Genomic DNA, 12,500 nt, shown 5'->3' on the forward strand with positions numbered 1-12,500 from the left:
TGAGCTGACTACTCCTTGCCATTTATAGTCATAAATTTCCTCCTTTCTTGTTTTATTTTCACTATCTTCCTCAACCTGGTATTCTTTAATCACTCATGCCACACCTATGCTTTGTCTAAAACCACTCAAATGTCGAAAAAGCAACATTCAAGAAATGAAGAGTGAGAGAAATGAGAATTGTTGTTCGCGGTTGCAATGACGTCTTCAAGGCAAAAATCTCCGAGGTCAAGGGAGAAATGAAAAGTTGAACTGCTGCTTTTCCTGGAATGGGAAAAGCAGTTGGGAAAAGAGCAGACTGATATATAATACTGTGGTGCTCGTTTATGCAGAATGATAAGAGATAAGCTTGGCTTCATAAATAATGAATATGTTACCTGTGTCGAGCTCGCATTGCGTTTTTCTGGGAGTCATTACTTATGGCTTGACCATCAAGTTTAAATTTCTTCACATTTCCAAAGATTCTCGTTCTATTTATCCAAAGAAAAGGGATATTAGCATGGAATAGTTGTAAAATGGCAAGCAAGCGCTATTATAATATATACATACATACATACACACACACACACACATATATATATATATGTATATATATATATATATTTATATATATGTTTATATACATATATACACATACATTATATACATATATATATATATATATATATATATATATATATACACGATATATATATATATATATATATATATATATATATATATATATATATATATATATATATATATATATATATAGAGAGAGAGAGAGAGAGAGAGAGAGAGAGAGAGAGAGAGAGAGAGAGGTGTTAAATACACATAACATTCCTGAAGTTATTCCACTTATTTTGAATATTAATATGAATATTTTTGGTCGAACGAAATTACTGGACATTTTACGTTGGATATGAAATTCGTCATACCTCGGTTTTTCCTACAGAGAGAGAGAGAGAGAGAGAGAGAGAGAGAGAGAGAGAGAGAGAGAGAGAGAGAGAGAGAGAGAGAGAGAGAGAATGCATAACAATAATCGTTGTTAATCTTTCACTCAACAGTTCTAGCGGACTTTGCTTTCGTTCACCGGACTTTTACTGATGATTTCTTACAGTATGTTTGTGTGTGTTTGTGTGTGTGTCTGTGTGTCTGGTAACCGAACCCTTTGGTAATGCACTTTTAGAAATCACCAAAACGATCTTCATTGTTCCTAGTTGTGTTGAAGAATTAGAACTGGGACATTTCCGGAAAGTTGATCCGTCACCGAATCATTCCTAAAGAGTATTGTCTCTCATCCTCAAAGTCTTGGGGTAGTATTGGTTCTCCAGAGACTATACTACGACAGAGCATTTCCTCGTGTAGCGAATTCGAGTAGACTAATAAGTGCATTGACATCCTGCTAACCATTTAAATCCACCTCATAATCTTTGGCTATTGCCTCCTGCGACTCAGTCTCTCGAGACCAACATCCCAGATCAGGTCTCGTAAAGGCTGATGGGATCATTTTCTTTCTCGCGGGTCTCTTGCGACATATCCATAACCGCTGACAAAGTTGAGACTTTTTTCCCAAAATGGCGTCTCATACATTTCGGCCTTTTCCCGTGGCTGAAATAAATGCGGTTTGTACATTTCATCGCAGTCTTTTCTAATGGGTCGCGATGTCTCCGATGGGAAACGAGGTAATGGATTTCACTGAGTGCAGAGAGAATTGGAGGACGAAAAATCGCGTTTTATTTGCAGCCTCCGGCTGTGCAGCGTAAACTACGTCCTTTGTTAGGAGTTCTTCGTAGTTTCGTACATACGCATTTGTATTTCCATTCAGTTTAGACTGAAAAGCTGATCTGTATCAATTACATTACTGAACATTTGTGAAACTTCATGACTTTCTCTGGGGTAGTGTTGTGGTATTTTTCGTCCTGTTATCTTTAAACTTCATGTTTGTTAGGAGCGAAGAGGCTGTGGTTGGTATTGCCGTTAAATACTGGAAAACATTCTACGTCGAAGTAAATATCAGTATTTGTGTCGTTCCAGTTAACATCTCACATCATCAACTGAATAACTTACAATTTCTCTTTAGCTGCGCTGTTGTGAAACTTTACAATGTTTTTGAAATAATGTCTTGTGCTTTTGTAAAGCAAATTAGCAAATAATGCTTATTTTTTTTGGCGATGGGTTTACTTAACACAAACACACAAAACACACACACATACTCATTTTATATATATATATATATATATATATATATATATATATATATATATATATATATATATATATATATATATATATATATAGTAAATTTGTTTCGTTGACAACGTACAGGCTTGTGACGAATTCAGGCTTATAACGAATGAAAGTGAAATCCCCGGTCCAAATTCAAATGAACTTAAAATTGTAGGTGTGTAACGAATTCTTTATTACGAAATCAGGTATATAACGGACTATTTTGTACGTCCCTGTGACAGTTTTATTGGTAAAAAATACCCGTTCTAACGAAATGATAATTTTATTGTTAAACAAACATCAAACACCTGTTATTCCAGTGAACTGTTGATACTTTGTTCTTACTTTTGTCTTTGTCAGCTATGAACAATTTTTGCCGCAAGAAGGCAACGTTTTCTGCGGTACAGCAGTGCTTAATCTTAAACCGTTTCTGCATGAAGTGATAGTGAAAACTATTTTTTTGAACCTCTTAGTGCTTTTTGCTAATTTTAATTGTCTATGATTTTTTTTTATGTAATGCGTAACAAAAATATTTAAAATTAAATATCTGTATTATTCCAAGTAAATCAAGTCAACAGATTGTTTCTTCACATAAATAAAAAATTATTACGTTCAATACATAACCACAAGAAGCGTAATAAAATTCACATATACCTTGTATTACACTTACCCCCGGTCATTAACACTTGAAAGCACCACCGGACACTGTGTACATTGTGTATCAACTTAATCTCATTTAAATGATTTAATTTTGAAAAACTAAACATTACTTTAAATTTGTTATAAACATTAAAATACATATCCAATTCTTAAACTAACAATGATTTTTACTGAAATATATTAGAAATCTTGATACACTTAGGAGGATCGATACTTTATCGTTTGGGTTTGATTCTGTATCAAAACAAGGGAGGTAATCCAAGTCATTTTCAAGTAACTCCTTTTATAACGAATAGCAGACGACAGTTCCCCTGGAATTCGCTATAAACGAATTTTACACTGTATATGTATATATATATATATATATATATATATATATATATATATATATATATATATATATATATATATATATATAAATATATATATATATATATATATATTATATATATATATATATATATATATATATATATTTCAGAAAATATATATATTCTCAATATTCATAAAAAAAAATTTATATATATATATATATATATATATATATTATATAATCTCTTATTTGTATAAATGTGTGTGTGTGTGTGTGGTAGGTGTATTTTGATTGAGAAAAAAACTCAATATTCATAAAAATTCAAAAAGTTTGATAAGATAACTGGAAAAGTGTAGGATTAAGAAATAAGATAAAGGTAGGATTAATAAGGAAGACCTGTATGGATTTGAACAAGGCAGTAACTTATTGGAGAGAAACTGCAGATATGTGGGAGTTCGAAAGTATTTGCAAGGGGGTTAGCTGACGGCAAATACGCAAGAGTAAGGGTATACTGGCAAGAGGAAATCAGGAAACTGTAATAATGAATATTAACAGATATAGTATAATACTGATCGATTCATCTAAGCATTTGTGGGTCAATTATCGTAGTTCATGATAGAATGAGAGGAAAGATGAGATACAAAATATACAACGCTAATAGAAAGAATGTAGCTAAAAGTTAAGTATACCTTAGTTTAACCAGACCACTGAGCTGATGAACAGCTCTCCTAGAGAGGGCTGGCCCGAAGGATTAGATTTATTTTACGTGGCTAAGAACCAATTGGTTACCTAGCAACGGGACTTACAGCTTATTGTGGAATCCGAACCACATTATAGCGAGAAATGAACTTCTATCACCAGAAATAGATTCCTCTTATTCTTCACTGGCCGGTCGGAGATTCGAACTCGCGGCCAGCAGAGTGCTAGCTGGAAAGAATGTAGCAAAATGTATAAGATAGATTAGGAAGATCCTGAAGGGGTGTCTATCGAAGTCAAGTTGCGAATGCATGAATTACTTTTAGAGCAAGCTCTCCTTTGTGGAAGAAACTGAATAACTTTCCGGAATAAATACGTGAATGTAGAATGTTAATTAAATGAAAAAGGAAAGGTTGTGGCTGTTTCTAGGAAATATTTGCATATTGTAAGTGACATAAGCAGGACTGAAAGGGTTAAGGATGTGGGTCAATCTAGAAGTGGCAAAAATGTTAACAAAGGTGAAATGATGAAGCAAGCTGCTTTGAGATGGTGTGGTCATGTGAAGAAATTGGAGGGTGATTTTTTGGTAAAGAGAATATAGAGTAAGAAAATATCAGGATGGAACAGTAGAAGACGACCTAGAAATTGCAGAACAGATACTGCCAAAGAGGTACTAGAATAGGTGAGTCTCAACATTTTGGAAACGCAACAGTTCTAGAAGATTGATGTGAATTGTAGTGTGTGTGTGTGCGCAGGGGTTTTCGACGCGTTATTAATGAGCTTCCTGTGTATGTATATGTGACAAAGAAGGGGTGAGAGGCTTACAAATAAATTTCACGGGTAAAAGAAGCACAGGTAAAAGGAAATCTTTTATATTTTAGGTCACCTGGAAGGAAATTATGTGTCTGATTTTGCATATTAACACCTGTTGAAAATTCTTCGATTTAGTTCGAAATGTCTTCTGATTCCTAACCCTAATTTAACTATATTACCAGCTTTGAATTAATCTTCTTGATAAGTTAATTAATTTCCTTTATTCTTGTCCTTTCCTTTATTTTTTCCAGTGAATAGTGAAAAAAGTAATAGACTTCACCCCTCGATTGACATAATTCTTAATATAAACTTACAAGAGGGGTTTAAAAACTGAAAAAACCAGTCGGCCTTACTCATCTAAACTGGAATGCAATATTCTTTCTGCGCATGCGCACACGTTTTATCAAGATCTTTGTGACCGATCGTCAGTGAGAATGAACGAATTCTAGAAATTTTACCATTTTCTTAAAAATGCAGCAGTTATCTATCTGAATGTTCTAAAATGCTTCCGTTTCTTGTCCAAAAAAGAACATCTTTAGCAGTATCGTCCTTGCTAATTTGACTCGAGAAATAAACATTACGGAAATGTATCCATTGAACTAATCAGAAGAATCATTTCATTAGAGCAAATCACAAAAGTTTTCTATTTTTCTACTATTCTCTTATCTTAAATTTCTTACCGCGTACTGAAGCCTTTTAGGAGTAGCTGCAATGAGAACGGGTCTTGAATTAGTTAACTTGGCAGAAAAATATCGTTAAAACTCAATCTTTCCTTTTACATATTGACTTGGATATTGGCAGCGGGGAACGACGCTGGAGGAATGTGCAGAATATTTCGAGAGTGCTGAAAGTTTGACAGTCATTTTTTTGTTTTGTTTTGTTAGGTAGCAACAGGGAAATTCAACGTTAGTTTGCAATTTTTATTCTATAGTTTCGTATTCATTATATATCTTTCTATCTTAAACCGTTGGTCCTGAAGTTTTAATATACGGGGAATTAGTCAACAAAAGAGTTAGTTATAAGAAGTTTATGTTGAAATGAGTTGTAATGACGTTGCTAGACCCCTGCTGTTTTTTTTTTTTATTCTGGATATGGCTTTCATGTGCTTGCTAAATTATAATAGTACTAAATGTTGAAAACAAACAGGAAAAACAAAAATCTGTTCTTTGAAGCCATCGTCTCTACTTAGAGAATAACTTAGAACCTTTGCAGAACAGTAAAGGTAACTGTCTTTTTCCTTACTGGATCCCAGTTAATTTAAGAGCGATTCGAAAGTGCTAATTCTTTTAAGTCAGATTTGCTTGGATAAACACAAATTGTAGTTGTAAGAAATGATATTTGTAAATGTTGTTTTGACTTTCCTTTTCTTTCCTTTTTACTACACGGCTGGATCGACTCTGTGGTTTTTGGACGGACGTGAATCAAGGACCTTACACATGCAAGTTCAGCAACTCTGTTTACTATTACAAATAATTTCTCCTGCCACGTTCAGTCTTTCAAATACAATCCTGAAACTGACACATTTATACTCGTTCACCCATGCAAAGATTTTCTGACGCTACGAGTGTCAATCCCTTACGTTGCAATACCCTTTTTAGCCACTCTAGACAATTTTCTTTTTGCACCGAAACCTACCTACATTACTCTTTCATATTTGTCTAACAAATTCCAAAATTCACAAATTTCTCTCCTTGAACAAATCGACTGGCATAATTACCTCTCCTTCTGCATGACATTTACACACATTAAGAGCCCAATATCAATATGTGGCATAGAAGGTAAAAGTCCCATAAAAAAAACCATTTGCATAAACAACCATATATTTCAGACACTTCTTCTGTGAACAGGGACACAGAAGAAGTGTCTGAAATATGTGGTTGCAACATGGAAATGTTGTTCTTATGGGCCGTTTATCTTCATGTGGTATAGGTCTATCAAGCGGCTCCAGGGCATTTGGGCTTGGGCAGGTAGATGTGCATGCTGTATTGAAGTCCAGTATTGCTCGGGTGACCTAAATAGTGAATTATGTACCCGCTAGTTACATTGCTGTGACGGTCACCGCAAGGGTTAAAAAGGTGATGGGCCTAGCAAGCTCTACCTAAAAGACATTATACGAGTATATATGCATATATATATATATATATATATATATATATATATATATATATATATATATATATATATACATATATTTGCTATCGACCTTTTTCCCTTTGACCGTCTCCGCGATTCAGAATACAAGTTTCTTTCATTGACAGCCATTTAATGCAAGAGCCGAAGTTATACTGTAGTTGTCACGAACCTGTTAACATCAAGCCTCCGCACAGGAAAGTTGGCCCCAAAAGACTCAGCTTTCAATACCTAGGTGTGTGGACCCTAGAATCCATTTTCGATACTTTTAGACGCTACCACGTGATGCTTATTTTTTGTCCCCATTCTTTCCAATTTATGATTTTGATTTAGATTGGTTGTCCTTTAATCCTTATTGCTTCTTTTCCTTTTTCCCCTTTCTATTTCTGTTATTCCCTTTCTGTTCTTTCACTTGCGTATTTTCTTGTTCCCCTTCGTTAGGTATGACCTGGTGAGTAGTTTTTATATGAAAATTATTGACGCATGAATCGTTCTATTATGTAAATTTATCTCATATTCTCGCCGAAATATTTTGAGGAATCTATATCCTTCGTCTACTGGAGAACAGTTTATAAACAATCAAAATTTACTTCCCAGGAATATTTTCACGACATTATCATTACTGGAGAAGCAAAACCACAGTTATGCATTTATACATGTATTTAAAGATAAATATATGTACATATACATAACTGTGGATTTGCTTCTCCATTTTAAGACTCATGCTACTATGAGTATTTTTTAATTATTATTATTATTATTATTATTATTATTATTATTATTATTATTATTATTATTATTATTATTATTATTATTATTATTATTATTATTATTATTATTATTATTCAGAAGATGAAACCTATTCATATGGAGCAAGCCCACCAAAGGTGACCATTGACTTGAGAATCAAGCTTACAAATAATATGGTGTTCAATAGGAAAAACTAAGAGGAGGTAAAGGGAAATACAGATAGAAGATCTTGTTTATAAAAAAAAAAAAATAAATAAATAAATAAATTATAATTAATAAATTAATACTAGATAAAATGTATTAAAATGCAAGGAGAATAGCATTAGGGTAGTAATGCATTGCATCTTCGCTTGAACTTCTGAAGTCCCAATTGCACGACTTCCTCTGGGAGACTGTTCCGCAGTCCAACGGTGTGAGGAATAAAGGACGATAATAAGTGAATGAAATATGTGACTGAAACGTCTGTTTCATCATGTAATATTCATCAAGAATATATGATTACGGTAATATACGCGCTTTTTTGTAGAACTGTTGCATGACGTTTCTTGGCGAGATCTCTATTCCTTATTGCTCAAACTTTAGGTTCGGATTCCGGTTTTGGTCACGGAGTGTAGTTTAAATTTTACAAAGAAAATTTGGATGAGGTTATGAATATAAATAAGCAAGATGAAGTAGGATAACGTTTGTGAGTTAATCACTTTGTACCAAGTGCCTGAAGCGTGTTTAACTTTATTCAATTTACTTTAAATATACAAATAAGAACTATTTTTTTCTTAAACTGATAAACTGAATAGAAGCAAACATATAATTTTCGTAAATATATTCTGTTATGTTTTCGTATTGCAATAATACAGAGAGAGAGAGAGAGAGAGAGAGAGAGAGAGAGAGAGAGAGAGAGAGAGAGAGAGAGAGAGAGAGAGAGAGAGAAGCGGGTGGGTGAAACGGAACAATACACCGAGGGATAAAAATTCCAATTGGGCGGAGGAATATAAATCTTCCATGAAACAGATTTGGTGGATTTCGCAGCCTTTGGGGGTCGTCTGCCAACGCTTTGTTTGCAGTTCGTGTTTGTGTTCCTACAAGCACAAAGTGAGTTTGTATTTCTGCAAGTTAGAATTCAGTAACTGCATGCGTTAGAGGTCTGAAGGCAAAGATAAGGAGTTATATCCAACGCTGTAATTTTTGAGCATATTGTCTCCCACTCGTCGAATCTTGAGCTAGTAATGTTTCTCATATGCATCCATATTTCGTGGTTTTTATTCGTATCTTGAGTTAGTAATGTTTCTCATATGCATCCATATTTCGTGGTTTTTATTCGTATCTTGAGTTAATGTTTCTCATATGCATCCATATTTCGTGGTTTTTATTCGTATCTTGAGTTAATATGTTTCTCATATGCATCCCTATTTCGTTGTTTTTATTCGTATCTTGAGTTAGTAATGTTTCTCAGAGGCATCCATATTTCGTGGTTTTTATTCGTATCTTGAGTTAGCAATGTTTCTCATATGCATCCATATTTCGTGGCTTTTATTCTTATCTTGAGTTAGTAATGTTTCGCATATGCAACCATATTTCGTGGTTTTTATTCGTATCTTGAGTTAGCAATGTTTCTCATATGCATCCATATTTCGTGGCTTTTATTCTTATCTTGAGTTAGTAATGTTTCGCATATGCAACCATATTTCGTGGTTTTTATTCGTATCTTGAGTTAGCAATGTTTCTCATGTGCAACCATATTTCGTGGTTTTTATTCGTATCTTGAGTTAGTAATGTTTCGCATATGCAACCATATTTCGTGGTTTTTATTCGTATCTTGAGTTAGTAATGTTTCTCAGAGGTACCCATATTTCCTGGTTTTTATTCGTGTACCGAATACAAATAAAGAAAAAAAACACCTTTACTCCATTTAATCCTTTCCTCACTATACAAACCGAGGCTCCTTCCTCCATAGTCTCTGTCTTTGTCTCTCGGGACCAACTTCCCAGATCAGGTCTCATAAAAGCTGATGGGATCATTTTCTTTCTCGCGGGTCTCTTGCGACATATCCATAACCGTTGACAAAGTTGAAACCTTTTCCAAAATGGCAGTCTTACATTGTCCTTTTTCCCATGGTTGCAATAGATGCGGTGTGTACAGTTCATCGTAGTCTATTCTAATGGGTGGCGATGTCTCCGATAGGAAACGAGGTAATGGATTTAGCTGAGTGCAGAGAGAATTGGAGGACAAAAAATCGCGTTTTGTTTGGAGCACTTATTTCTTGAGTTAGTTTTTTGTGTGGGGTCATATGTATGCGCATGCATTTGTGGGGTTCAATCCAAAACGGATAAATAACAATTTAAATATTAAAGGTTTTTGGACGTTATGATTTGCCCAAATCGCGTTGCTGTATTTCTAGTCCTGTGAATTTTGTTATAAGTCATATTTGATGTTGGAATTGAAACTGCAAAAGAAGATGTAAATCTCTGATTCGATTTAATAATTAAAATGTCTATTTATGACAGATTAATCTTCTGGTTCTTCAGTTTATCTTTTGAAAAATTCTGTTCCAAATGAAAATGTTTCTGTTCTCTATATTAGACAATGCAACGTTTGCCAATTTGATCCTTTATATAGGTGTATATATACATATGTATATATACATATATACATGTATGTATAAATATAATATACATACATACATACATACATACATATACATACACATATATATATATATATATATATATATATATATATATATATATATATATATATACATATATATATATATATATATATATATATATATATATATATATATATATATATATATATATATACATATATATTACACACATATGTCATATATATTCATGTCACCCTGAGGTTTAACTAAAACCAGATATGTAGCAATTCCGATAACCTACTTCTTGTACGTCACGACCTGCCCAAACCGCTGTGCTGTAATTCTGACTGTGTGGTTTTAAAACATTGCATTTGTTAAGTGTTAAAGTGTACCATGTATGAAATTGGCAAAGCTGTAATAAAGAAAAAAATCTCAGTCTTTGAATCTATCAGTATACAACGTTTAATCTTGGGACCTCAAGGTTCTACTTACTACATTTATCGCATGAAAAACTTACGTACTAATTGAAAACTGTATAAGTTTTAAACCTCAAGGCCACTGCAGATGATCCCAAAAGTTATTGTAAGTTAAGAGCAGGAAATGTAAATTATACATCTATAAAAAAAGTGCATATAAAAAGAATAAAGTAAAAATAGCAATTTCACTTGATGGGCATTTTTATCCCATTATTCTTCATGTTCTTCTGCATCCTTTAACAAGAAAGTTCCCCAACAAAACTGAGATAAAGAACCGATAATTTTGAATATTATTTTTTTTAAATTAATAAAATTGTTCATCTCTGAAATTAAGCAAATGCCAAGTAGGAAGTAGAAATACCAATTTCATTTAATGGGTCTTTTTCTCCGATTGTTCTTTACATTCTTTTACATTCTTTAACATTAAAGTTACCCAACAAAACTGAGATAAAGGAGCGATAATTTAGAATATTTTCGTTTTTTTGAAAAAAAATGGTAAAATTGTTCATCTCCTAAACTGCGCATATGGCGAGACGTAGAAACATCAATTTCACTTATTGAGTCTTTTTCTCCGATTATTCTATAATTCCTTTACATTCTTTAACATTAAAGTTACTCCAACAAAAGTGAGATAAAAGAGCGATAATTTAGAATATTCTTTTTAAATGAGTAAAACTGTTCATCTCTGAAATTAAACAAATGACAAGAAGAAAGTAGAAATACCAGTTTCACTTAATGGGTCTTTTTCTCCTATTATTCTTCACATTCTTATACATTCTTTAACATTAAAATTACCCAACAAAACTGAGATAAAAGACCGATAATTTTAAACATTTCGGTTTTTTGAGAAATTTGTAAAATTGTCCATTTCTTAAACTGTGCATATGACGAGAAGTAGAAACATCTTTTTCTCCGATTATTCTGTAATTCTATTACAGTCTTCAACATTAAAGTTACCAAACAAGACTGAGATAATAGAGCGATAATTTGAAATATCTTCGTTTTTTTGAAAAATCTGTAAAATTGTTCATTTCTTAAATTGTGCATACGACGAGAAGAAGAACCACCTGTTTTACTCAATGAGTCTTTTTCTCCGATTATTCTTTAATTCATTTACATTCTTGAACATTAAATTTACCAAACAAAAGTGAGATAAAAGAGCGATAATTTAGAATATTTTCTTCTTAAATGAGTAAAATTTCTCATTGACGCAAGTTCCCGGTCGACGACAGCCCAGGAACGTTCCCTCGACCAAGCCCAGATCCCGGGTTTCCCTTTTATGAGGAATTTCGCTGCAAATCAACGCGTTGCTTTGATGTCGGGCCGCCTGCATGGATGAACTAAATGATATATATTTTTGCTTATTTTTCATGTGCGCTTTCAGTCGGCATTTTCATATTTTCCTCCCCTGTTTATTTTTTCAAAAACAGCTTTGGCGTAGCCTGTTTTCAGTGGACGAATGTTTTTGGCTCCCATTACGGCTGTACTGTAGCTGAGGGAGGTTTGTTTGTGCTCCATAAGGAGCTATATTTTGTTATTCTTTGAACAGGCTTTTGAAATAGTATAGATAAGCCACTCATTCTGAGCGCGTGCTTGATTAAACGCGATACCATATATCTAGAAAGTAGGCATTTTGGCGTTACTGTGGTGGAACCCCAATATTGTGCTGAAAGTAACATGACTAACTTTTTCCTTTTGATTTTGACAATATTTTGAATCAGTAAACCCTCTCTCTCTTTCTCTCTCTTTCCTGTTCCAGAATGTTTAGTGGATTTCCTACCATCAGTAAAGAGCAGAAAGGTTAAAAGCAGTTAAAAAATAAGCCGAACTTTCTTCGAAGCAATCGAAT

The sequence above is a fragment of the Macrobrachium rosenbergii genome, chromosome 27 (genome assembly GCF_040412425.1).
Source record: "Macrobrachium rosenbergii isolate ZJJX-2024 chromosome 27, ASM4041242v1, whole genome shotgun sequence".
Lineage (NCBI taxonomy): Eukaryota > Metazoa > Arthropoda > Malacostraca > Decapoda > Palaemonidae > Macrobrachium > Macrobrachium rosenbergii.